Source organism: Lissotriton vulgaris, chromosome 1_1 (genome assembly GCF_964263255.1).
Source record: "Lissotriton vulgaris chromosome 1_1, aLisVul1.2, whole genome shotgun sequence".
Lineage (NCBI taxonomy): Eukaryota > Metazoa > Chordata > Amphibia > Caudata > Salamandridae > Lissotriton > Lissotriton vulgaris.
In genome coordinates this window covers 681,159,875-681,187,856 of record NC_141685.1, presented here as the reverse complement: position 1 = coordinate 681,187,856, position 27,982 = coordinate 681,159,875, and positions in this window count along the sequence as shown.

Sequence of the window (27,982 nt, the reverse complement as noted above, 5' to 3'; positions counted from 1 at the left end):
AAGATGGCACATTGGCAAAACATCGACGGCCCACCTGAGGATCTTCATGTACGTTCTGGCGTGTGGGGACTGGGTGATACTTCCGCAACAGTTGAGACATAATGTTCGGTCTGTAAAAACAAAATAGCCGAACCAAACATATATTTCCCCTTATCCCTTTCACGCTCAGAGAGCCAAACAGAAGCCTTTGACCTATGGGAGGCATTATAAAATGAATGATCACATATTTGTCCCCTGAGGTAACTGGGCTTTGCCCTATCCAGCCAGCGCTATGCTCCAATATGATATTGTTGGAAAAGGAAAAAGAGACCCACTGTGGCATACTAGCCAGTCAAGCACTTAATTGTTCAGCTCATCACCGGACTCCCGACCACTGCGCAAGGCGGGTACGCCAATCAAAATAGCCACATAGGGGCATGCTGCAGGTGGGAGATTAATAGCGGTAGAGTTTTTACCAGGCTGTGTGTGTGTGTGTGTGTGTGTGAGCCCCCCTCTGAGCACGGATTTACAGAAACACTTGAGGAAGTTGGAACGAGCATTCAAAATCTGAGCATTTCACTGGAGGAGTCCCCACAATACATTTTCCAGGAACAGGACCAGGTTTCACAATACCATCATCCGCCTCCACACACCTAGACAAACGTGACATGCTCCAGACATCTCCCCCAGCAAGCATAACCACATTCTTCATGACCTTTACAATACGCCTAGGCCCGAAGAACTTGGACTCACCCTTAGGGGACCAAACAGCCTTTTTGACAAAAACAAAATCACCTACTTTCCAAAAAGAATCCTTTGCCCCCTTCAAGACGTCAAATCTGCGCTTGTACTTATCTTGGTAGTTTCCCAACCTAGAATCCTTGAGCACAGAGCCTCTATCCTTAACAGACAACCACAAAGGATTAAGCTTGGAACCGGCAACTCTACCTTTGAGTTTCTTGAAAGGCGAAATGCCAGTTACACTATTGGGAGTGTTCCTGTGCGCCCAAAGTTTTTCTCTGAGAATAGGTTTCAAAGGAAGTCTTCTCTCCAAAGCAGTCTGGGCACATGCCCTAATCAACCTATTCATGCTTTCCACCAAGCCGTTTGCCTGCGGAGAATAAAGGGCAGTCTTATGATGGGTGATAGATAGGTCCTTGAGAAAATCAGACATTTCCTGGGAGGTGAATTGGACACCATTATCAGAGACCAAAATGTCAGGTACCCCTTCACAGGTAAAAGCATCCTTTAAAAACTCAATAACATTCCTACTTAAAACAGTTCCCATACAAGAAGCAGACAACCACTTTGAAGTGTAATCTACTAAAACAACAACAAATCTCTCAGAGGGTCCGAGGTTCTCAAAGGGTCCAATAATATCAACAGCAAGTTTAGACCAAGGACGTTCAGGAATGGCAACAGGAGAAAGAGGGGCGGTGTTCACCTTCCTGGATTTGTCATTTCCAGCACAAATGTGGCAATCCTTGACAACAATTTCAACCTCTCGGTCCAACTCAGGCCACCAATAGGATTCTCTGACCCTAGCTTAGGTGAGGCTACGACCTAAATGTCCCTCATGAGCTAAGTTAATTATCTTTTCCCTCATTCCAAAAGGGGGAATCAGTCTGTCGCCTCGGAACAATTCACCCTGAACAATGTTCAATTCATCCCTTACATTCCAATAACTTTTAGCAGGATCAGGAACTTCTTTCAACACAGGCCAACCATTGACCGTTGCTTCCAAAACAAAATCCCTTGCTGGATCATCAGAAAAACTGTCTTTCCATTCCACTTCATTTAATGCAGACTCCCTTACCCATGAGACAGTAGGAGAATCAGGATCATACATGACCAACTTATCAAGGGGTAACCTAGAGAGAAAGTCAGCGGGAACATTCTTAAGGCCAGGTAAGTACTCAACACAGAAATTGTACTCCATGAGTCCTTCAATCCATCTCTTAATCCTAGGAGTTGTACATTCGACATTCCTACATGAGAACAACTGCACAAGAGGTTTGTGATCAGATCTAACCACAAATGACCGAATATCGCTCCTCAGCACCCTTCAAAGAACGAGACGCGAAAATAATAACCTTTTCCGAACCATCCACAAGCTGTGACAAAACAGCCCCCAAACCACGTAAACTAGCATCAGTGGACAAAATGGTCTTCTTGTGCACATCAAAATGCCCAAAGGTTGGCATCTTTGCAATCTCAGACTTGACAGTATCAAAAGCATCAGAACACTCCTTGTTCCAATTGAAAACAGCACCCGTTTTGAGAAGAAGTCTGATAGGTTGCATAACACTAGCAAAATTTGGAATAAATTTAGAATAATACTCCGACAAACCATTGAAAGATTTTACATGATCCTTGTTAGAAGGGGGTTGAGCTTGAAGGATAGCCTCTGCAAGGTCAATCTTTGGACTGATACCATCCCCAGAAATGTTGTGCCCCAAATAAGACACAGACTTAACCCTGAATTTGCATTTCTCCCGTTTTAAGGTTAAACCAGCTTCCTTGAGTCTAGACAAAACAGCAAATAAGATAACATCATGCCTGTTAACGTCAATCCCGTGGACCAAAATGTCGTCCTGGAAGAAGAGTACACAATCAATCCCAGATAGAACATTTTTCATGACTCTCCGAAAACAGGCAGCTGCACTGGCTAAACCGAAAGGCATCCTAATGAACCTGTATGCACCAATAGGAGTCACAAAAGAAGTTAAGTGTCTTGACTCCTCATGCAATAAGACCTGGTGGTATGCTGCTGACAAATCCATAACGCTAAACACAGTAGCACCACCCAACTTGGTCAAAATCTCATTGATATTAGGCAAAGGCTGCCTGTCAACCCAAATTGAACTATTTAGACTCCTGAGGTCCACACACATCCTAATTTTGGTACCCTTGTCCTTAGGTGCCAAAACAATTGGCGGAAGCCATTCTGAGGATTCTATCTCCTCACCAACACCAAGTTTCAACAGCCTGTCAATTTCAACTTGAAGAGGTTTTAACATGAGACTGGGCACTTTCCGAACCTTATGTACAACAGGCTTGGCATTCCCTTTCAAAACTATCTTGTGCTTGAAACCCTTCAGTAAACCCAGATCTCCACTAAAAACTTAAGGAAATTTCTCAACAATGTCTGAAAAATCACCCAAATGAGAAACCAACATAACCTGTTTGGGTGCATTAGGATTCAAAGTAATTCCTAAATTCATTTGGTGACGCCACCCAAGGAGATTATCACCCCTTTTTGCGACGTAAACCTTACCAACAGTTTCTCTGCCTTTAAAACCAATGGTTTGGATGGAGTATCCTAATACCTCAATCCTTTGTTTAGCATACCCAACAGGATTGATATCAGGAGCCATAAGTTTGATTTTATCTCCATCGAAATTGGCAAACCAAAACTTATCACTGATAAGAGTAAACAGTGAACCAGAGTCAGCAAGTACAGGAACAACTTTGTTGGCAATTTGGATGTCACAAGAAGGCATGAATACTTCATCATCATCAACTTGAATCACACCATTAACAACATAATTTGTAATACAATGAATTGACTCCTGGGAGTAAACTTCATCATCATCAATACAATTAACTTTGTTGCTCTTACACATCCTTGCATAGTGACCCTTCCTTCCACAATTTCTACAAACAGTACTCTTGGCAAAACAGTTCGGATAGTTCGGTCCATGCTTTTCACTACCACATCTGGGACATCTAAATTTATTCTCCCTGTTAAAACTGTTAACATTGTAGTTTTGCTTAGACCTTTCAACTTTAACAGTGGTTTTCTCTTGTTTAGGAGGAGCTTTACTAACAGCAGCAACACTACACTCCGGTTGAAGAATTTGGCGATGTTCATGACTAACACTGGAAACAGGATCATTTTGAGAAGGACCCTCCTAATCTCCTTATCCCAAGTAGAGGTATGTTCAACACTCTCAACAATCAGTATGGCCTCTTTTAAATTAGGATTTTTAGACAAAAGTTTTTCTTGGATTTTGAGGTCATTAGTACAACGAACGAGTTGATCACGAATGAGAGAGTCAGTCAAAAGTTCAAATTCACAAGTTTGCGCAAGGGATTTAAGTGCTGCAGCATAGTTTCCAACTCTCTCACTTTTAGCTTGAGTGCGCATGAAAAATGTGTGTCTCTTCTTGACAACGTTAATGCATGCACCAAAATGATTTTTAAGGAGAAGTACACTCATTTCATACACATCTGAAGGTTCCCCAGCTCCCCTGCCAATAGGTATCGGATCTAGACTATCATAAATATTTCTTCCTTCGATACCAAGGTTGTTCAATAAAACAGCCTGTTTCCTGACAGCAGAAAACTTCTCTCCACCAATGGCAAGCAAATAAAAGTCAAAAATAGGTTTCCACTTTTTCCATGGTAAAATTGGTTCACCTTGCTCACTTAAAAACTGGGGAGGTTGATTCATTCCACTTGCAGAAGACGACATGCTGAAAGGAAAAAACAACTAAACAAACGAACACAATAAGTTAACGGAAGTCAATATAAATTAAATGAAAAAACGAGATTTTTTTTTTTTTAAATGAAAATCCTTGTCACGCTGGGTTCACAATCGCCTGCTGGGCTCATCGTCGCCAGTATTGTGAAGATGCAATACCAAGTAATCAGGAAAGAAGTAGTTTATTGGCCCAACAGGGAGGCAAGTCATCAACATCCAAGACCATGTAGCAACTGACAAATAACATGTTACATTCTATGATGACATGGCTGCATTCTCAACAAGGAATACACATAATTAAAGGCAAAGATACAGCACATTACTTCCCCTCAAACTCATTCCAATCTCTCCAAGTGCAGCATTGTCTCTCAGCGAACAAAACAAACACAAGGAGATGATGTACAGAGTGCTGAAACTTTTCAGACACTCACCCCAGTCACAGACCTCACTTGAATCCATCATCATTCTTTAGCTCACTTCGCTATCCCAGTTCAGACCCAGCCATATGCAAATCATTCTTGACCCTGTTCCTCATGGGAACAGTCCAGAAAGACCCGGAAATTACATTCGGGCGGCCAGTCCTCCATGATTTATCTGGATGACAGTTTTACAACTAAGGTAATTAATGCCAAAAATGTTTAACTACCTACTAGGTGATAATAGTGTATCAACATCTCTCTGTAAACCATATGCTGGTATTCACTAGTGGTGACCATTACAGAAACTAGTATGTTTTGACAATACCAATAAAATTACCAACAACTGGGTTTTGACTAGTGCCAACTGTTAAATAGCCGTAGTATGTTTTGTATCTTTAGACAACAGGAAATGTTTTAGGATTATGTGTTTGTTTCAAAAAAACAATCTGTAAACGCAAAAAAGTAACTGTGTGTTTCTTTTTAGAACTTGGTCCTGAAGAAGGTTTTAATTGTTTCTCCAAAACCGAAACGCCGCGTCGACCCTTGTTCTTGCGAACATTTTAATTTTATAAATGTATAAATTGTTTGTTTATTGTCTATAGCAACGATTCTTAATGTTTTTAATCACGATACTGTATGATTTTTTTATTTAATTGTTATCGCTGTGATTTACTTGTGATTCTGAAATAAACATACATATGTTATATTTTTCTAAAAACAATTTTCCTGTTTTTTCCAATTCTGACTAAAGATTGGTAATGTGTGAGCCTTATAAGTATTAATGGTAGCTGATAGTTCTTCAACAATGGTTGGCTAATGTTAAACTGAATAAGTCGCGCAGTACGTTTGGTAATACATTATTGTGTGATTGGTATTGGTAAAAAAACAAGATTCTGGGCACCTACCATATAACTCCAACCACCTTTGGGGGTTACCAGTGGGACTTCCCTGTTTTTCTACTTTTCTCCCCTGTCCCAGACTTGACAGATAAGGGGGCCTCCTTTATTTTCTTCATTCTATACCCAGCTAGTTAGCTGAGGAGGTGCGCTCGAGGTACACACACCTTACATACCACTCACACTGCCGCATTCTCACTGCTACACTTCCTACCAGCCCCTAAAAATTCTACAGCAGGGATTATGGAAGGGATAAAGGTACTTAGTTACACAGAAGACCACTTTAATAAGATCATTAACGGTCCCCCCGTAAAAAACATTTCTACCGTCTGCCTTGATAAGTCAGACAAAGAACAGTGGCGGGCTCTATGGAATTTAAAAAAGAAGGTAGTCAGAGCTGAGCTACATGCAGAATTCCTAGTAGAATATTGTAAAAAGGGAGTGATTCCCAAAGGTTTTCAGGTGGTAAATGAACCAGGTATATTCATAAACAACAGAACATTTATAGAGAACTGGACACTGGTAGCAAATCGCTGCAGTCGGGATTGGATCCTCCTTATTATAGAGACTGCCCATGAGGTACTAGTAGTGGAACGAAAAGAAATAGAAGACCAAGAAGCCCAACTAAAAGGTAGCCCTGCACTTCTAGAAGCAAAACAAAAATTAGAAGAAATAGAGAAGGACATCTCCGGGTACACCGACTATTTAATGAACAAGAAGAGCAACAAATTACGTAAAGACATTTCAAATTATAATCCTGAATATGTCTACCCATACCTACAAAAGGACTTCTACGAGAGAAGTAAAGAGAACTATCCACAACGTAGACCGTGGCAGAACCAACCCCGTACTTTCCAAAAAAGAAAAGTCAGGTTCTTTGACACTTCTTATACGAGTTCCGAATCTGAGGGAGAACAACAGAATGATAGTAGAAACATGAAGGATAGAGAAACACCAAACACTTCAAATCCCAACATTCTTCCTTTTTTGGAACAGCGCCAACAAAATCAAGGTCCCCCGAAAGCGAGAGGCAGGGGACGAGGGAACTACAATACGACACCACAATTCCTACGACGTCCAAACACACGCAGCCAGAAACATTGGGATTAGTCAGCCATAACAAAGCTCCGATCATTAACCTTTCAAAAATCACACTTACTAATCAACAAATCACACTGTTAGAAAAAGGCTTAGGATATGCAACCTCTTACTTCGCAGAGCTTGTTTGAACAACTAATGAATAATCTCAAACAAGCTCTGCAAAGTAAGTTAGAACACCACAGATCAGTAAAAAGTAAATGGAAAAACAAGAATAAAAACTGGAATCAACCAGTCGTAAAACAAATCAATAGACTGATACGCGCCCAATATCTGGAATTCTCGTCAGTAAACAAAAAGGAAATTAATAGATTAAAGAATCAAATACGACGAGAAAAAACTAAACAGAAAAAACTGAAGCAGGACTCCAACTGGATTGAAATCCAGCTAGCAGCTAAACATAATAATCAACGTAAATATTGGTCACTGATCGCAACAATGACAGGATCCAAAAAAAAGCTGGAGGCTACACCAGTTTCAGAAGAAAACTGGGATATTTACCTACGTGAGCTATACAAACAGAATCAATATATCGAAAATGAAGAGGTGGGAGAACAAAACGTGGTAACTAAAGATATCAAGATTAACAAAACATCGGCAGTGTCAGTCTCTACGAATATCAGGAAGGCAAGGAGCACGGGTGCATCTGGCCCCGATCAGATACCTGTCAAGGTCTATCAAACTAACCATAAAGAGTGGGGAACGGTGCTCTCACCGCTATTTAATTACGTATTCGACAGTGGTCAAATGCCAAACTCCTGGAAAGGAAGTATCATAATCCCGATTTACAAAAAAGGAAAAAGAAATATACCGGGAAATTATAGGCAAATTGCCCTCATGGACGCCGCTGGGAAGATTTTCGCAGCAGAAATCCTGGATAGGCTGAAAAATTGGGCCTTTTCATCAGGTCTAATTCCTAAATTTCAGTCCGGATTTCGCCCACACCATTCTGTCACTGACAATGTAGCAATCTTCCAAACTATATTAGATAAGTACGCAACAGGGAAAAAACAAACTATTTACGCAGCGTTCATTGATTACTCGACAGCTTTCGATCGAGTGGATAGACCGTCCCTGTGGTCAAAGTTGAGAAGAATGGGGATTCCGGAGCAGCTACTACATCTGATAGTGAATCTACACAGTGACACCTGGTGCCGCGTCCAAATGGGAAGCGATAAGGGCCTATCGAAGATAATACGAACATCAAACGGCCTGAAACAAGGGTGCCTCTTGGCTCCAATTTTATTCTCACTGTATTTAAGTGACTTACCTTCCCAACTGCAGCAAGGGATATGTACTCCACCTAAGATAGCAACAGAATATATTCATTCCCTGCTGTACGCAGACGATATAGTCATGTTTGACCTAACACCTTTCGGATTACAAAATCTTTTAGAAATTTTATATAAGTATTCAAGAAAAAATTACCTAATCCCAAATACGAACAAAACAAAAGTGGTTGCTTTTTCAAATCAGAAGAAAAGGGTACGGTACGAATGGAAGTTGGGAGGTGAGAAACTAGAACAAGTAAAGGAGTATACATATCTGGGTAGAATTTTCTCACAAAACATGAGCAACATCAACCAAATCAGCCACCTGAAAAGGAAAAGTGATCTGCATGCTGGGGCCTTGTCCCGCTTATACTCGGCCACTGGACATAGACATTTCTCTGCACTGATTCAAGTTTATCGAGCTAAAATCACACCAGTCTTGTCCTATGCCTCGGAATATATTCCTCTTAAACAATGGACCTATATGGACCTAGCAGAAGGTAAAATATTGAAAAAATTACTGAAGATTTCAACATCTACCCCAGTACAGGCATTGAGACTGGAATGTACCATCACGAGTGCATATGCTACAGCTATAGCGAGCGTTATAAGGTGGGCCCATAACCTTCTTCATTCAAAAGAAGGTACTTTAAGAAGGCTGCTAAAAGTAGAGACATTCGAGACTAGCTCTACTCATATTTCCTTTACAAAAAATATGCGAGAGGCTCTACAGCTTGCAAAAGTCAATGTGGAAATTTTGTCTACGTGGTCACCAGCTCAGCTTAAACTTTTTCTAAAAAACTTCACACCCAAATTGAGCTACGAGATTGATCACTCACATTGTAATAGATTATCGTTATATAAATTCTATCTAGCCTCGCAGGAATACAAACAGCGTCAGCCTTACCTAGAGTATACTCTTCAACACGGTGCAAGGCGTGCAATTATGATGTTGCGCCTTGGAACACTTCCTGTACAAACCTTTACTTCCTCTTGGAGGCCTGACAGCTCTGCCCTTTGTACCCTTTGTCAAGGGGGCAACCAGAATTTGGAACATATATTTTTTAAATGCCCTAATGCAGAAATTGTAAATGCAAGGTCAACATGTCTTAAGCCCATCTATCGGTCCTGTAGGATCACTAGTTCACAAGACTTTTTATCATTATGTAAAAGTCCCCCCAATGAATTCGTCTGTTATAGAATTTTTAAGTTTTTGAAAATCTCATTGAAAATGTATTAATTGGAATGTATAAATGTATATTTTATTTTGTGGTCCTCGTAAGAGTACCGTAACAAAAATAAAAACTTTTGCTTTGCTTTGCAACCTCTTCCAACATTGACAGGTATTCTCTGGAAAGAGACCTTCAAAGCTTCTTTAGGAAAATTAGGCTAGCAGTCTTCTTTGAGGGAAAAGAAAGGCACCTTAGTCAAAATAAATCAGGACTTAAGAATAAGTCCGTTTGGACTCCAAGTATTAATATGATCCCGAAAGACATAGAAGCCTTCGAGCGTAGCGTAGATAAGAGTATAGATGATTTATTGAAACATAAACACTGGATTAACCATAACCTGAGTAAAGATGAGGCATTAGCACTACAGACATTACAGAACAACATCGAACTGACCATTAAACCGGCAGACAAGGGGGGCAGCATCATAGTGATGGACACCCCCGATTATAACAACAGAATGCTAAGCCTACTACAGAACAAGGAACACTATAAGTTAGCAAACATGGATGAATGGACATCTCTTAGATTATCTATATCTACTCTTCTGAAACAAGCTAGAGATAATGATATTATTTGCGATGAGGAATACGCTTTCCTCAATAACCAGGACCCCATTATCCCAGCCCTCTATGGACTCCCGAAAGTCCACAAGGACATCCTGAACCCCCCAATGAGGCCTATTGTTTCTAGCATTGGGTCTCTCACAGAACCACTCAGCAAATATGCAGATGTTTTCCTGCAACCCCTTGTCACCATCCAAAAGGCATACATTAAGGACACATCTGACATCATCAATAAAATAGAAGGCCTAGAATTCAACCCAAATTCTCAGTTTCTTGTCACATTAGAAGCACTTTATACTAATATACCACAGAACGCGACAATAGAAGTAATTACATCCGTGCTCAACAATGAAGACAGAGACCTTACTGCCCACGAACTGTTCATCATAGACTGCATCTCATTGGTACTGAAAAACAATCTGTTTCTATTTAACAAACAACTATTCAGACAGACGAAGGGGACCAGCATGGGGGCCACCTGTGCCCCCAGTCTGGCCTGTTTGTATGTATCAAATTTCGAAGAACACCATATTTACAACACAGTATCTCCTTTCTACGAAAATATATCTATGTGGTCTCGTTATATAGACGACGTCTTTTTCATCTGGACAGGCCCTATAGATACACTAAGAGAGTTCATTGCATGGTTAAACCTCGGTGATCAAAACCTTAAGTTCACGTCCCACATTGATGACAACAGTTGTGAATTCCTTGATATTATCATCAAACACACGAACGGCATTTTAACCGTAGAACTTTTTACAAAACCAACTGACAGAAACACCATGCTACATCATAAAAGTAACCACCCCCCAGCCAAATAAACAACATTCCATTTGGCCAATTTCTGAGGCTTAAGAGAAATTGTACTACATCTCAGGATTTTGAAAAACACGCTAGTATTCTGAAAACCAAATTTCTAGAACGCGGGTATCCGAAACGATTAATAAGACACTCTTATAAGCGTGCCAAATATTATAATCGAGAAAACCGATTTCTGCCTAAAGAGAACAAAGAGAACACCCCCCAGCCCATTGCCTTTGTCACCAATTACAACGTAATAAGTAACAAACTAAAGAATATTATAAACAGAAACTGGCACCTAATCACTGATAAACAGCACAACAAATTGCCCAAACCAAGGTTCTCTTATCGGAGGAACCGCACAATCCGAAATAGCTTAGTACACACGTACAGAGAAATCAAATCAGTAAGTCAGCCTTGTATCAACAGCGCACCCTTACCAACGGGCACATTCCCGTGCTCAGGTTGTAATAACTGTAAAGACATTATCCGTGGAAACACCATCACCATAAAAGATGTTGTCATCAAACCCACTAGCTTCATGAACTGTCGTACCAGAAGTGTAATATACCTCATCAGTTGCCCCTGTAATCTTATTTACATTGGGGAAACCTCCAGAGAGGTCCGGATAAGACTTAATGAACATCGGTCAGCCCTACGTACCAACAAGACTGGGGCTCCTCTAACTGACCATTGGAAAACAGCAAAACATGATATCAGTGACCTTCGATGGTGCTGCTTAGAGCATGACAGCCTCAGCATTAGAGGCGGAAACCTTACACAAAAAAGAAAAAGACGCGAACAATTCTATATGTCTAAATGCAACAGCGTTCGCATCGGATTGAATAGTAGAGAAGATTGGGAAAGGATAGTTTAAGCATGAAAGTCAATATACAGGCTTTAATTAGGAAGCGACAAGGCATGGCACCCACACCGATAGTATCATCTAGGAAGTACAACTATTTCTACCCGCGCATTTAATTAACACGCGATAAAATGTGTGCACTGGATATATGGGAGATATCATCCGTTCATTGATTCCTCTGTACCCCACGTGTTAGATAAATAGAATATGCACACGTTTCTTTAATCATTAGTACTCCGATAGAAATGTGTAGTTTTCGGTGTGTACTACGCCCTACTTCCATATACATACTTGCATTTCGTTATTTTGATGCTATCTAGTGCGTCGCATACGGCTGTTATATATAGAACTGAGCCTCTTATTAAGCCGGTACTAGTCAAAAAGTAAATAGATAACGTAGACAAAAAGTAAATAGATAACGTAGCCACGTGATCACTCGAGAGCCTATCAGCGTGCGGCTAGTGGTCGCCCAATCACCAGACTCGGACCATAAAATGACCCCAAACCGCTTCCGCTCCGTATACCAGAGCGCTGCAGAACCCACGAAACGCCGCCGGAGTAGGAGCAGGGAGGCCGAATTCCAATTTCACGGTAAGTCTAACGCGACCGGCTTTTTCTATATATCACTCGCATTCGCGGACTGTAGTGTCAGGCTGCCCGTATATCCAATCCTTTTTATTGGTCCGTTTTCTAGACTCTTAAAGCAATCTTACAGGGTCTGGTGTCCAATTACCCAGGACGCTGTAACTAAAGCAAACGATTAGGTCCGGTAACGTTTCCCTGATTTAAATGACGCTGCTTGAATAAATAGCACATAATAGACACGCACAACCACGCCACAATCCTATTACGTAACTGTGATTCTGGATGTGAGGCACGTAGACTAAATTTACATTTAACATCCTCGAAATACTCGAAGTAACTAGTTTCTTATTAGGCAATACAATTGCAAGTAAAGCCAAGACAGATATGCCTTAAAGACAGATATGCCTCAATGAAAGAATTTGACCTCCTGCAGACTAGTAAATTCGATTTTGGCAAATATAGTACAGCAGTATCCGTTAGCAACGCACTGTCAGAGTGTATACATAACATCGGTATGATAACTCTATGACACATGAGGATAAAATAGAATAATTTAGTTAATGAGAACATCTTTACCATAAATTCTCTCTCTCTATCCACAGTGCAAGGAGTATCTTGCCAACATATGAAAGCTGCCTTCAACACTAGCTAATTGAAAAAGCTTGTGTTATATTGAGTGGCCAGTGATCAAAAATCTGGGTAAGTGCATATGTAAGAATTCCCTAGGATCTTTGGGAATCACCCCTTGAAAAACAATATAGTAATTTATTTCCACTTATCTACAGCTTAACGGAAATCCCATATCGGTGGCTCCTACTACCAGAGCGTGACTCTATCTATTGAAAGCACAAGGTAGATGCATTATATACAAATTCACTGTTCCATCACTTCTTTAATGCTTTGAAAACCAAAGGAGATAAGACATTGACGTGGGCCCTATTGTCATTCACCCACAGGCACTATAACTGCCCAAGCTATATCCATATCCCTGAAAATATGCAGTACAGCTAAAGACCCGAAAATTGCATTTGGGCGGCCAGTCCTCCATGATTTATCTGGATGACAGTTTTACAACTAAGGTAATTAATGCCAAAAAATGTTAACTGCCTACTAGGTGATAATAGTGTATCAACATCTCTCTGTAAACCATATGCTGGTATTCACTAGTGGTGACCATTACAGAAACTAGTATGTTTTGACAATACCAATAAAATTACCAACAACTGGGTTTTGACTAGTGCCAACTGTTAAATAGCCGTAGTATGTTTTGTATCTTTAGACAACAGGAAATGTTTTAGGATTATGTGTTTGTTTCAAAAAAACAATCTGTAAACACAAAAAAGTAACTGTGTGTTTCTTTTTAGAACTTGGTCCTGAAGAAGGTTTTAATTGTTTCTCCAAAACCGAAACGCCGCGTCGACCCCTGTTCTTGCGAACATTTTAATTTTATAAATGTATAAATTGTTTGTTTATTGTCTATAGCAACGATTCTTAATGTTTTTAATCACGATACTGTATGATTTTTTTAATTAATTGTTATCGCTGTGATTTACTTGTGATTCTGAAATAAACATACATATGTTATATTTTTCTACAAACAATTTTCCTGTTTTTTCCAATTCTGACTAAAGATTGGTAATGTGTGAGCCTTATAAGTATTAATGGTATCTGATAGTTCTTCAACAATGGTTGGCTAATGTTAAACTGAATAAGTCGCGCAGTACGTTTGGTAATACATTATTGTGTGATTGGTATTGGTAAAAAAACAAGATTCTGGGCACCTACCATATAACTCCAACCACCTTTGGGGGTTACCAGTGGGATTTCCCTGTTTTTCTACTTTTCTCCCCTGTCCCAGACTTGACAGATAAGGGGGCCTCCTTTATTTTATTCATACTAACTAGTTAATCGGTCATTTTTCATCTCAAGCCATTCTTATATCAAAATGATGATAAACCCTTCACTAACTATTGATATCAGTGTTCACTTTATGTGTGAAAACCAAGAGGTGCATTGCCCCTTGTATGTTCTTTACATCCTTTTAGTTGTAATTCCTTATTAAGACTTTTACGATTCATAATTGTTCACAACAAAAGTCCAGTCATTTCTGAATCATTCTCCTTATGTGATGTATCAATCAAGCATTATTTGCAATCCCCGATACCCTTCCTTTTCCTGCCAAACTAGCCCGAGTCTTGTTGGAATATCAATCGGGGCTACTTCTCATAGCCGGGTAGTTACTACATCAAGGACCACTCCCCTCTTTACATTCCAACAGTAAATAGATGTGATGTCCTTGCAGACATGGATTGACTTTCGCCTGGGGTTAATTCACTTGGTGATATTAGTAATGAAGAGTTACTTGACACCACAATAGGTGCAGCAGTTGGGCAGAAGGTTGTTCAGAGCAATTCTATCTTAAATTTGAACATCGGAGGGCTTAGAGGGAAAGTAGATAAACCTTTATTATTAAGAACAATATTATTGCCCTACAGTAGACCTGGGCTTCTATTCCCATTGTTCTTTATGGTTATACATGTTGTTCCGGTGAATCTTTACCTTACACTCAGGGGAGGGCTATAGGAGGTTAATTTATGTGTAGATGTAAACCCTTTTGACTCAGGGTCCGCAGCTCTCCAAGTCATCAAGTCATTTTATTAATTCTTATTGTGCACTTTTTGCACACGTGTTTAACTTTATACCTGGTTAAACAATTCCCTAGGATACCCTGCACACTCAGGGTGAAAATTGAATGTAGAACAATGTCATACGTTCACCCCAGTACAAGGATCTGGGCCTAAATCCATCTTTTGTTTGCACTCCACACCACCCTGGGTTAGACACTGGACTGTTCCCATGAGGCACAGGGTCAGAGCTGATTTGCATATAGCCAGTGTCTATCCCAGGGTGGTGTGGAGTGCAAAAAAACGTTGGATTTAGGCCCAGATCCTTGTACTGGGGTGAATGTATGAGATTGTTCTACATTCTGTCCATCAACTGTGTTTTTTGCAATTTTCACCCCGAGTGTGCTGGGTATACTCAGACGTGAGTCCCAGGCTCTCCACACGACTGGAGTCAAGCTATCCAGGCTGATGAAGGCTGATAGCCAGAAACCGGTCCTTGGATACTTGATTCCGGTCTGGGAAAGACATGGCTTGGTAGTTCGGACTGGACTGTTCCCATGAGGCACAAGGTCAGAGCTGATTTGCATATAGCCAGTGTCTAACCCAGGGTGGTGTGGAGTGCAAAAAAACGATGGATTTAGGCCCAGATCCTTGTACTGGGGTGAATGTATGACATTGTTCTACATTCTGTCCATCAACTGTGTTTTTTGCAATTTTAACCCCGAGTGTGCTGGGTATACTCAGACGTGAGTCCCAGGCTCTGCACAACACTGGAGTCAAGCTATCCAGGCTGAAGAAGGCTGATTGCCAGAAACCGGTCCTTGGATGCTTGATTCCGGTCTGGGAAAGACATGGCTTGGTAGTTCGGACTGGACTGTTCCCATGAGGCACAGGGTCAGAGCTGATTTGCATATAGCCAGTGTCTAACCCAGGGTGGTGTGGAGTGCAAAAAAACGATGGATTTAGGCCCAGATCCTTGTACTGGGGTGAGTGTATGACATTGTTCTACATTCTGTCCATCAACTGTGTTTTTTGCAAGTGACTTCTTTTCTAGACACCCCTAGAAGGGCAGACACTCAGGTACCTGCACTTTTATATGCGGACAATGTGGGCCTATAGGCTTACACTCCTAAGTCCTTGAGCGTGTTGGTGGACTGCTTTGCCCAATTTATAGACAGTTTAGATCTAGTCACCAATTATGGTAAATCCCATATTATGGCCTGTGAACCAGGAAGAATAGAAACACACAGATTGCCATATAAAGGGTTAATTCCTGTCTAGTGTGAAGGATTTTACCTACTTAGGTGCTACTTTTAGTTCATCAAGTTCCTGTCAGCCACAATTGCTCAGTTCTAGCCTTAAACTCAGTATGTCAGCAGGAGCGATTCTTAGGTCTCGCCTTTGCAACGTGCATGCGTTGCAAAGGTAAGAGACCAGCCAAGCACGTGCACGCGTTCCATTGCCTTCAATGGCAACGCGTGCACATGAGGAGATTCATTCGCGGGAGCACGCGCCACCATCTGGCAGCAATTATCGCTCCTGTGAGTGAATCGCACCTGCCCCCCCCCTCTCCCCCTAACCGCTTGAGGCACACGTGTTTGTGGTTGTTTTGTTTTATTATTGCAATTTCATTGCGTGAATGCGCCAGTGCATTCTACCCTCCCGAATCGCAGCTTGTATACCCCAGCTGTGTTGATGACTGCATTACATTGCTTCTACCACCTGGTGCCCTTGCGATCCTCGTTTGTATTTTATTTTCAAACAAAAACAACAGTTGTGTGAACCTGCCAGCGCACAACTCCTCTCCCGAATCGCAGCATGTTTGCTATTCCTTCTTGCGCATTATTATTTATTTAGTTTCCATGTCCGAGTTCTCTTGATAAGTGCCCCACATTGCTTCGGCCGCTGGGCCCCTGTGCTATCCTTATTAAATTATTTTTGTCATGCCATATTTGAGAATAAAGCTTCAACTACAAACGTTTAAATAACAGATTACTTGGTTAAGGAGTGGCAATGTTTTGTTTCAATCTAAGGACATCCCCAGCACAAGGAAAAGAACAATTACTCAAAAGACGGTGTCCTTCTCCTATCTTCACCACTGCCTCCTACTCCTCCTTTGTTTGTGTGCATCATCAACAAACCTTCCATTACAGGCATTTCAGGAACAGGCAGTTTATCTTCCTTGCAAGGGAGTGTTATCTTATTCCCTTGAAGACGTTGCCTGTGGTCGATAGCAAGGATAACAGGCAAGTTCAGTTCATGTGATGGCCTTTGTTTACCCCCTTCTGCTCATGTGCTTACAGTATGAGTGGAATTATGCATCCGGATGTTTCCTTTAATTTTGTGCTTGTATATTGGCCGGAGTGAACGTGCAATACGCCGCTGCACAAGCACAATCCACGGCCTCTGCCCCTTTTGCTGCACAAATTATCCACGTTGATGCCTGCCTCGGTGACCAGCAGTCCAAGTGTGGTCCAGCACATCCATTTTCCCCAAGCAACGCCTGTCAATCACAGTGTGGGTCAATCCATGAATCTGGCTGCTGCATCGCAGTCCAGCCATAATATGGCAGTGCGTCAGCACTTTAATCTGCCCTCCATAGCGCAGTAAGCGCCGGCAGCTATTCACCAAGGAGTAACCCCCGTTACGCAGCAGAGTTTCCCCACTCTGGCTAGACCTTTCTTGCAGCCGCTTCAGCACTAACGGGTCCCGATAGGCCCACAGGGTCTTCCTCAGCAACTGATCACAGCAGCGCAGAACACCCCCATTCACGCTAAACCACAGGTATCACAATTGCTTAGAAAACACTTTCCAGCACTATCCTGTTGGGCCTTCTGTTCATGTGCTTACAGTATGGGTGGAATTGTGCATCTTGGGTGTTGCCCTTTTTTTTGCAGGATCCATTTGTAGTACATTTGAGGAGAACTCTGGAACGCAAATGAATAAAGGTGGGATGTTAACCTACCTACCTTATTCCCATGACAGCATTCATTGAGGCTGGCAACGCTTAGGTTGCACTCAGGTTTGTGTTATCTGTGGCAATTTCAGATGAGACCTTCAGCTACAAGCAGAAGTTAGTGGGTGACTTTGGATTTTATGGTGGTGTGTAGTTAAAAAGTCACGTGGTTATTGAGAAGTTTTTTGGGAGACATTCTAACAGAAGATTTTCAACCCAGAGCTGGTCACTTGATGATTATTTGCCGACGAGAATGTACTCTGTTCTAATGGATTTCATTTGAGCCCACTAAGGGCTAGGTAATTGTAAATTAGCGATTCGAAAATACCGAATTTTACCGATTCGGTATTTTCGAATCGGTAATTGCTATGTAGTTAAAAATTTGGTACATAATACAGAATCGTTAAGATTCGGTATTTACCGACACGGTATTTACCGATTCGGTAATTGCCATTCATTCCTATGGGCCTGGAGGCCCATACGAATGTATGTCAATTACCGAATCGGTAAATACCGATTCGGTAAAATAGGGAAATAGTCAAGGGTGGCAGGGTGTCACTTTGACACCCTGTTGCACCCCTGAATAGTGCTGGTGTGCACATATGGCATACATCATGCCCTAAGGCATGTATGTCTGTCACATATCACAGGTGTAAATGCACAGATTTGCATTTATTGAGGAATTCCTTATTTACCACCAACCAATAGGTTGTGATAAACAACGAATCCTTAAAGCACAAAAGCACTCTTTAAAGTGCTTTCTACATCTAATTTACCGAATCAGTAAATACTGAATGGGTAAATGATGATTTGGTAAATACCGAATTGGTAAATACTGATTCGTTATTTACCGAATCGGTAAATGTACCACCTATGTAGGAAAAGCCTATTACCGGTCGGTCCTACATCTGGCCCCTAGTGTTCGAGGAATTCCTAGTATTTCAAGCAGTGTCAAAGCTATGTAAGATAGTAGGGTACAGCTGACCATGGGTTTTTTCTTCTGTACTTTTCTTCAAGTTTATTAATTCTATCCAGGGTATTATTGAATAGCATTTATGATTTTGAGGATTCCTGGGACAGTATAGGGATATTTTTTTTAATACCGACTAAAAAAATCAGCATTTTCACACTATCTTTAGCATTGCATAATTGCAACAGAAATGACTAGCGTTCGTTTCCAAGTTATTAAGATAGTGTAAACGTTTCTCATTTATGCAACTGGAAACATTTTTGGGATGAGGAATTCCTCAACTTGACAGAGACACAAGTTAGGAAGTGTAAAAAAAAGCCCTTTGGAATATTCTCCATGCTTCAGTTTAAGTTAAGTCTGTTTTTATTTCTAACCGATATGCGATAGGGTGTTTAGGTATTTCGTTCTTTTGAAGTTGCATATATCTGGGTCTGAAAATGTATGTTTGGTTCCTATCCTGCAGTATTACATAAACTAGTGGAGTCGGTTTTTTGAGGCTACTTTTTTATCTCCACATAGGTACCCTCTATGGTATAAAAAGCAATCTTTTTTTTATGGTGCAGTTTTACCACGTGCAGCATACCAACACCTCTCATGGATTAGCATCTGGCAATCCTTCTCTCTTACTTTCTACAAATTGCCCACATTGCTTATACTCCCAACTGCATACCCACAATAAACAAAATTATAATTGAGCTCCCACAAACAAAGACTTCATAACTGGACCTGCGGTTCTAAACCTTTTGACTGTTCTGGATATCCACTGAATCTTTAGTAGTATCCAGAGCCTTTGCTGAAAACCGGAGACTGTGACTGTCTCAATTGTGATAATTTCAACCACAAAACAACGTGCACAAATAAAGAAACAAGCATTAATCAAGCAAAAAGCAAATGGTAAAATATTTTATTAAATTCCCATCCGGATTTATAAATTTAAAGTTGAGCTTTAGAGTACTCACCCTACCTGCAAAGGCCTTGCGTTAATAGCTTACTCACTCTCACTGACTATCACACTCTCACTGACACTCTCACAGACTCTCAATCTCTCACACTCTCACTGACACTCTCACAGACTCTCACACTCTCACTGACACTCTCAGAGACTCTCACTCTCTCACTGACACTCACACTAACTCTCACTCACACTGACTCTCTCACTCACACTGACTCTCACTCACACTGACTCTACCACTCTCACTCTCTCGCTAACTGACTCTACGACTCTCTTACTCACTCACTCACTGTCACTAACAGACTCTCACTGACCGACTCACCCACTCTCTCTCACTCACTGACTGACCCTCCCACTCACTGACTCACTCATTCACTGTCCAGACTCACTGACCGACTCACCCACTCTCTTTCACTAACTGACTCTCCCACTCACTGACTGACTCTCCCACTCAATCTCACTCACTGACTCACTCACTCACTCTCAACACATATTGCATTACAAATGCAATAGGTGTCACATTTGTGAAAGTTTATGCTATTGGCATTGTAAATGACAATGCTATTAATGTATCTATTTTCAAAACCAACACATGAATAAAAAATGTGTCATTTACAATGCCAATAGCTCAAACTTTCCTAATGCGAGACCTATTGCATTGGAAATGCTTGTTAATCTTTTTAGGAAAAGGGGAAAGGGGACAATTTTACCTCTATTAAAAATCTATAATGCTCAACTGTCCATGCGGCTACGTATGGGGCTCTTGCAAGATATCTTCCCTTCAACATGAGGAATATGTAGAATGTTTTTACAGTTTCCCCCGCCAGCCTCTAGTTTTAGCCCACACACAGATATTAAGCAATGTTTTATCGAGGAATGTGTCCAAATGGCACCTCTACTTCTTTGGGTCAGTTTATGGACAAATCCCCAAGCCACATTCTGTAGAGAGACCATTTAAGATTGTCTCCTTTTGGATAATTGGGACTCTATACCATTGTTGAAATACAGTGACACAACCTTACAAGGGCTAGGGTTGTCTCTGTCGTTTCTGTCTCCAACCAGTCTACAGAAAGGAGCACATTCTCTGAAAGAAAGTATCTTTTTGAAACGTTATGTTGAGGTAAGAATGCAGAAGGAACTAGTAAAGAGCTCTGTTTTGACCTATCATCGCATTCTTGTCAGTTCACGGTCTGTTTTTTTTCATCTCTCTCTTGAATTAACTCAATTGGAAAGGTTTCTTCTTTTTGTTTTAAATCAGGCACAGTGTGACAGCTTATGAGTTTCAGCATGCCAACTGATGCCTTGGGAGGCTCCTACAGGGCTTGTCTCTGTAACGGGGTTTCCTCACGATCACTAATGCATTATATCCTTTTTTATAATTATTTTAATTAAACCCGGAGACTGTTTTATTAACCCCCCCGGCTGTGGCCAGAATTCTGCTCCTGTGCGGCACATTCCGATCGTGGGCGTGGTCATGACGGCTCCCGGCCTTCATCATCACACGCCCACCGTAGCTTATGACGTCCGGGAGCCGGCATCAGCACCGAACCGGTTAAACCAATTTTAAAATCCCTGGGGCACCCAAGCTGCAAAAATGCCTTGCACAAACTGCAATCATTAGATACCCCAATGATTTTTGCCATGGTGTGTTCTTTCCTTAAAACTGCTGTTTTAGCTAAGAAAAAATGGAAGAACAGTACTGCTTGTTTTAAAATGATTTATTTTGGTTTTAGACATTTACTGTACTTGATTTAATTATATATTTATAGATGCACTATGCACTTTATATGTGGAGATGCACATTTTTTCAAGGATTTCTGTATTGTAGTTTTATTTTGTTAAGCAGTAGCTATTATATTTTATGGTTATTGGGGTATTTATCATATTAATTATGCGGAGGTTGATGGAGGTATTTGTTTTGTAACCATTTAACTGCTTTGTATTATTTTAGTCTCTCATGGCCATATCTGGCTGAATAAAGCCAAACAATGAAGAGTGATGTGTGATCAAAGCAAGAGAAGAAGCATAATAGTCATTATGCTGGCAAGATGCAGAAAACAAGTGAAAAGAACTGAAAAAATAAAATGGAGAAGACAGAAATGGAAGTGAGGTGTGAGCAGGTCCTCCAACAACAGATACAGGATATGTGAAAGTATCAAGCCAACATTTTCATATTTCTCGAATCATGATTGAAATCATGATCGAATGGTGTCTACTGGAGTAAAGTGATTGGGGAACATGGCGGATGGCTAACGCCGGCCGTGAGGATCGCCGTGCTGCAGGAGAGTGAATCTTTGTAACACTACGGAGTGAGGTCCTGGGACGAAGGACCAGCTGGACCAAATAATACAATATACATAAAAAAGTTGCTGGCCCCTCACTTTAACTTTTTATCTCCAAAACTAAGAGAAACAAACCAATCCTAGTCTTATGTTTGTTGGCTATATTTATATTTACCCCTCTGAATTTATTTTCACAGTACTACTTTCAATTTTTCAGTAAGAAATAAGGTCACCATTCATGTATTGATTATTTTTTATTAGACCATGAGTTGTTGTGAGGGGTGGAAATGATTAAGCATGTACCTGCCATACTCTCAGATCCCAACAGTCGAGAAAAAGTATGGGTTAAGTTGGTGGATTGAATGCAAAAGCCTGCGGTCCAATGATTAAGTCAATGTTTAGCTGTTGGTCCGGTTCACTTCTGTGTTATGGGCACTCCAGTGAAGGGTTTAAGTGGAAACAGCTTTTACTCTTGAGTGGAACGACTCCAACCTGGCCTGTTTTCTTTTACCAGAGGACGGAAGGGAGTATAGCCAACAAGTGAACTGGCAGAATGAGGACAAAAAGTAAAGAAATCATGATTGATTAGGGTGAATAAGAAAGATCAAAGATTACAGCATGTTAAAAATTGCAGATTATCAAATATAGCTATATAAATACTGCAAAGCTGGTGTACTTATATAGTGTTTCGTGTCACACAAATATGACGTCTCTTTTCTGACCTGTTTATAGCCTCTTTTCTAACCCAAATTCCACTGGTAAGCAATTTTATAGTTTTCCATAGTATTTGGTTATACTAAAGTTAGTCAATAATTGCTATAACATTGTGTTACTGTCAAAAGCTTCCAAGCACACCAATAGTTTCCACCTTGCAACATATTGATTCCTATTTTGAATCTAATCTATGTTGCTGTTATATGAAAAGGTCAATCCTATGACCATTTCTCAGATTCATAGTACCTTATAATCCAGTTGCAACCCCCAAGGGTGCCTTTGATGAGAGGACACCTCAGGCATGTCAGTCTTGTCGTGTGGTAGGACAAGCCTATATGATATATCTATATTTTCATTGAATGTGTTCCAGATCAATGACCAGTACTCTGCACTGCTCAGGCAAGGCCATAGAAGGTGTTTCACAGGTCACTTTCTAGTATTCCGAAGTGATTACAGTTTAAAAGGACCTCCCTCATACACTTGTCATTGAGTAATATTAGCACATGTCTTCTTCAGTGTATTCATTGCAGAGTCTTGCTTGCCATTCATTTAATGGGTGTTCCCCCACTGGATTGGAATAGAGTTAACTCACCAAAGTGTCATATAACACCTCTATTGCTCCTCTTCAATCCAGAGTATTAAAGTACAAGGGATTCTGGCAGGTCCCAAGGTGGTGTTCTCCTAGTTTGCTTTTAAGGCAATTACGTATTTTCATGTATATCCCACTTTTTTGAAGGTGTTAAACGTAATGCCATTACAACGCAACTTTTACATTGTAAGGTCCATTACAACGCATGCCATTACAACGCAAATTTGGACAGAAATTGTTGACAATAACGATAACGAAAAAAAGTACTCGCTTTAAAAATTTAAACTCGGTTATTAATTTTAGTACGAGAATACAATAAAATAAACACCTTGCACCATATTTAAATAAATTGTAAAATAATCCCTGGCACGGGATGCAGGGAAAATAGGGGTTTTGGGTAGGGAAGTGTATTAAAATTTAGTCAGAAACTATACACACTGATCAATATAAATACTCAACCAAAAAATGTAATACTCGGGTATAAATTGTAATACTCGTATAGTAAAAGAGAGAACACATTAAAAGTACATGAATTTTGCAAAAACGTTTGAGGATATAAATTGAAACTAAAACTGTTTTACAAGTTTCACATTTACAAAAGCACGTGCATAAGTTAAACAGTGGAAATGAGAGCACATGTCAACTGAAAAACATGAGCAAAAAATGGGAGGAGCAATAAATTGTTTGCATAGTGACTTCCCTAACAAAAAAGTATATAAACCACACCCGTAGGATGATTAGTTTCATTTCAGAGAATCAATTACGGGTGACGAAACTACGAGCAAGGGAAAGATTACAAGAGTCGGAATCATCATCTGTTGTATTTCCTCAGTGGGAATATATTGTTAATGTATATATTGTAAAATATAAAACATTATGTTCCCTCCAGAGGAGTTGGATGTATGTGGATGGAAGGAGGAACACATTTAAAAGGCAGGTAAATTAATGCTATAAGTTTATGATTTTTATATTTTTCAAATGCAAGTATATTTTAAAGATTTCAAAATGTAGTATGTTTAAGTATACATGTACTTTAATAACAACATGACATAAGATCAGTTAAACAATTAATGTTGTGAAAAGAAAATACTACGAAGACTCGGAGAACAGAGGGTTTGAAATATGTACAAATAATTGAAAAAAAATAGTACCAGTAATACTCTTTTTCTTCTAGAGTGAAAATGGGTTGAAAGTATATATATTGTGTAGTGCTTTTACCAATTTTCACTCATGATGAACTGGAGCTTTATCTTCGCAAGCAGTAAACATGAAAACAAAAATATTATTGTCAATTTAATAGTTTTAAAATAATGCTTTTCAGAAGTCATACTGTTTACAAAGAGAGTAATTGAAATGAAATGTTCAAAAAAAAAAGATGATATAGTGAGGGAGTGTTTCTTGTAGCACTTCTATTCCACTTTATCTGAAAGAAAAACATACCCTATTACATTAAAAAGAAGATGGGGCAACACTTATAAAATGCTTACATAAGAAAATAGTGTTTGCGGTAAACAAAAAGGGAGTGTGTGCCAGCAAGTAAGACAATTGTTTTGAATACTGAGTTTGTATGTCACCCATCTGATGTTTTTTAAAGACTTAATAAAAATAATTTTAAACCATGTCTACTTTTTTCTGCAGCGTAACTAGACTTATACGTTTAATGCGAGTAGTACACTATGCTAAAGAAGAAAACTCAGCACCATTATTATAGTTTATAAATAATAATTTTTTTTACCTTCATAGTCCACCAACACGTGAGCACTGTAGAAAGTTTATAGTTTAAAATACCTTCCCTCAATTTTTTTTAAACGCATTGTAATTTAAAGTGGCTACGTTGAAGGTGAGGGAATGGTTAACGTCACTTTAACATAAAAAAAACTCAAAGCCAATCAACATTATGCGAAGTAATGTCCAGTTCAGAACAAAACAGCCAATAAAATGTCTCTGCAACTCCGCACAGGGGAAGGGAATGGTTTGTAATAGTTCTTCTTAAAAGGGTTCACAGCGAATGAAAAATAAGCTCAGAAAGGTTATGAAATCAAAACACGAGCCAATCTGATGTCCTTGCAACTCCACGCATGGGGAAGTAATGGAAGCTAACATCAAAGACAAAAAAAACTGAGATTTGTCAAACACAACTAGGGACAAAACACGTGCGTGTTTGTAAAAACGAATATTGCGAGGTGCATCATTCCACACAATGTCATATAAATATGGGTAAGCGTAAGATTCTCGACTCATGCAAAGGGTTTATGGTTCGGTGCAACTTGATATGTGATAGTTATAGTGTAACGCATGGTACGTAAATAGAAATAATATTTAATGCTATTGGAGAATTAAAACAAATGACAACTTTGGAAAGTTGTGACCTACATTGTAGAAAATGGATTGCTCCCTGCTTCTACGGGTCGGTAAAGGACAACAGAGCAGCATTCCAATGCCTTACAAAGGACTCACAAAGCTAGAGGGGATATAAATCAAATCAAGCATTGAGAGGTTTTATTTGTTAGAAAGTTCTGCCCTTTAGTTGTAAAATGTTATAATAGTCATATAGCCCTTTGTAGTTGGCCTAATTGGCTACTAAAGTTACGCTAGCTTGTTAAAGTCTGTCGTCTTTGGTTCGGGACTCTAACACGCCCTTCTAACCCTTACACTATCCAGCACTCACCCCACTGTTGCACCACCCTGGAGTTAGAATAGTAATTTTATTCCATACACTATCCAGCAGTCACCCTACTGTTGCACCACCCTGGAGTAAGAATAGTAATTTTATCCCCTACACTATCCAGTACTCACCTAACTGTTGCACCACCCTGGAGTAAGAATAGTAATTTTATCCCCTACACTATCCACAGCTCACCCTACTGTTGCACCACCCTGGTGTTAGAATAGTGATTTTATCCCCAACACTATCCAGTACTTACTCTACTGTTGTACCAACCAGGAGTTAGAATAGTAATTTTATTCTCTACACTATCCAGCACTCACACTTCTGTTGAACATCCCTGAAGTTACAATAGTAATTTGAACTCAAACACTATCCAGCACTCACCGTACTGTTGCACCACCCTGGATTTTTAATATATTAATTTTATTCCCCAAAACTATGCAGCACTCACACTAGATTTGCACCACACTGGAGATAGAATAGTAATTGTATTCCTTACTCTATCCAGCACTCACACTAGATTTGCACAACCCTGGAGTTAGAATACTAATTTTATCCCCTATACCATCCAACTCACCCTACTGCTGTACCACCCTGGAGTAAGAATAGTAATTTTATCCAATACACTATCCAGTACTCACCCATCGGTTGCACCACCCTGGAGTAAGAATAGTAATGTTATCACCTACACTATCCACAGCTCCCCCTACTGTTGCACCACCCTGGTGTTAGAATAGTGATTTTATCCCCAACACTATCCGGCACTTACTCTACTGTTGTACCAACCTGGAGTTAGAATAGTATTTTTATTCCCTACATTATCCAGTACTCAAACTACTGTTGTACCACCCTGGAGTTACATTAGTCATTTTACCCCCTATACTATCCAACTCACCCTACTGTTGCACCACCCTGGAGTAAGAATAGTAATTTTATCCCCTACACTATCCACATCTCACCCTACTGTTGCACCACCCTGGAGTGAGAATACTTAATGTATCCCCTACTCTATCCAGCACTCACACTACTGTTGCACCACCCAGGAGTAAAAACAGTGTTGTTATCCATTACACTATCCAGCAGGTACCCAACTGTGGCACCACCCTGGAGTTAGAATAGTAATGCTATCTCCTACACTATCCAGTACTCAACCTACTGTTGTACCACCCTGGAGTTAGAATAGTAATTTTATCCCCTACACTATCCACAACTCACCCTACTGTTGCACCACCCTGGAGTTAGAATACTTATGTTATCCCCTTTTCTATCCAGCACTCACACTACTGTTGCACCACCCAGGAGTACGAATAGTGATTTTATAACCTACACTATCCAGTACTCACCGTACTGTTGCACTACCCTGGAGTTGAAATAATAATTGTATCCCCCTACACTATCCACAACTCACCCTACTGTTGCACCACTCTGGATAGAATACTTACTTTAACCCCTACTCTATCCAGAACTCACACTACTGTTGCACCACCCAGGAGTAAGAATAGTAATGTTATCCCCTACACTATCCAGCACTTACCCTACTGTTGCACCACACTGGAATTAGAATAGTAATTTTATCCCCTACACTATCCAGCACTCACCCTACTGTTGCACCTCCCTGGAGTTAGAATAGTAATTTTATTCCCTACACTATCCAGCACTCACACTACTGGTGCACCACCATGGAGTTAGATTAGTATTTTATCCCCTAAACTATTCAGCATTCACACTTCTGTTGAACCTCCCTGGAGTTGCAACAGTAATTTTAACTCATACACTGTCCAGCACTCACCCTACTTTTGCACCACCCTGGAGTTAGAATAGTAATTTTATACCCCAATACTATCCAGCACTCACACTAGATTTGCACCACACTGGAGTTAGAATAGTAATTTTTATTCCTTACTCTATCCAGTACTCACCCAACGGTTGCACCACCCTGGAGTAAGAATAGTAATGTTATCACCTACACTATCCAGAGCTCCCCCTACTGTTGCACCACCCTGGTGTTAGAATAGTGTTTTTATCCCAA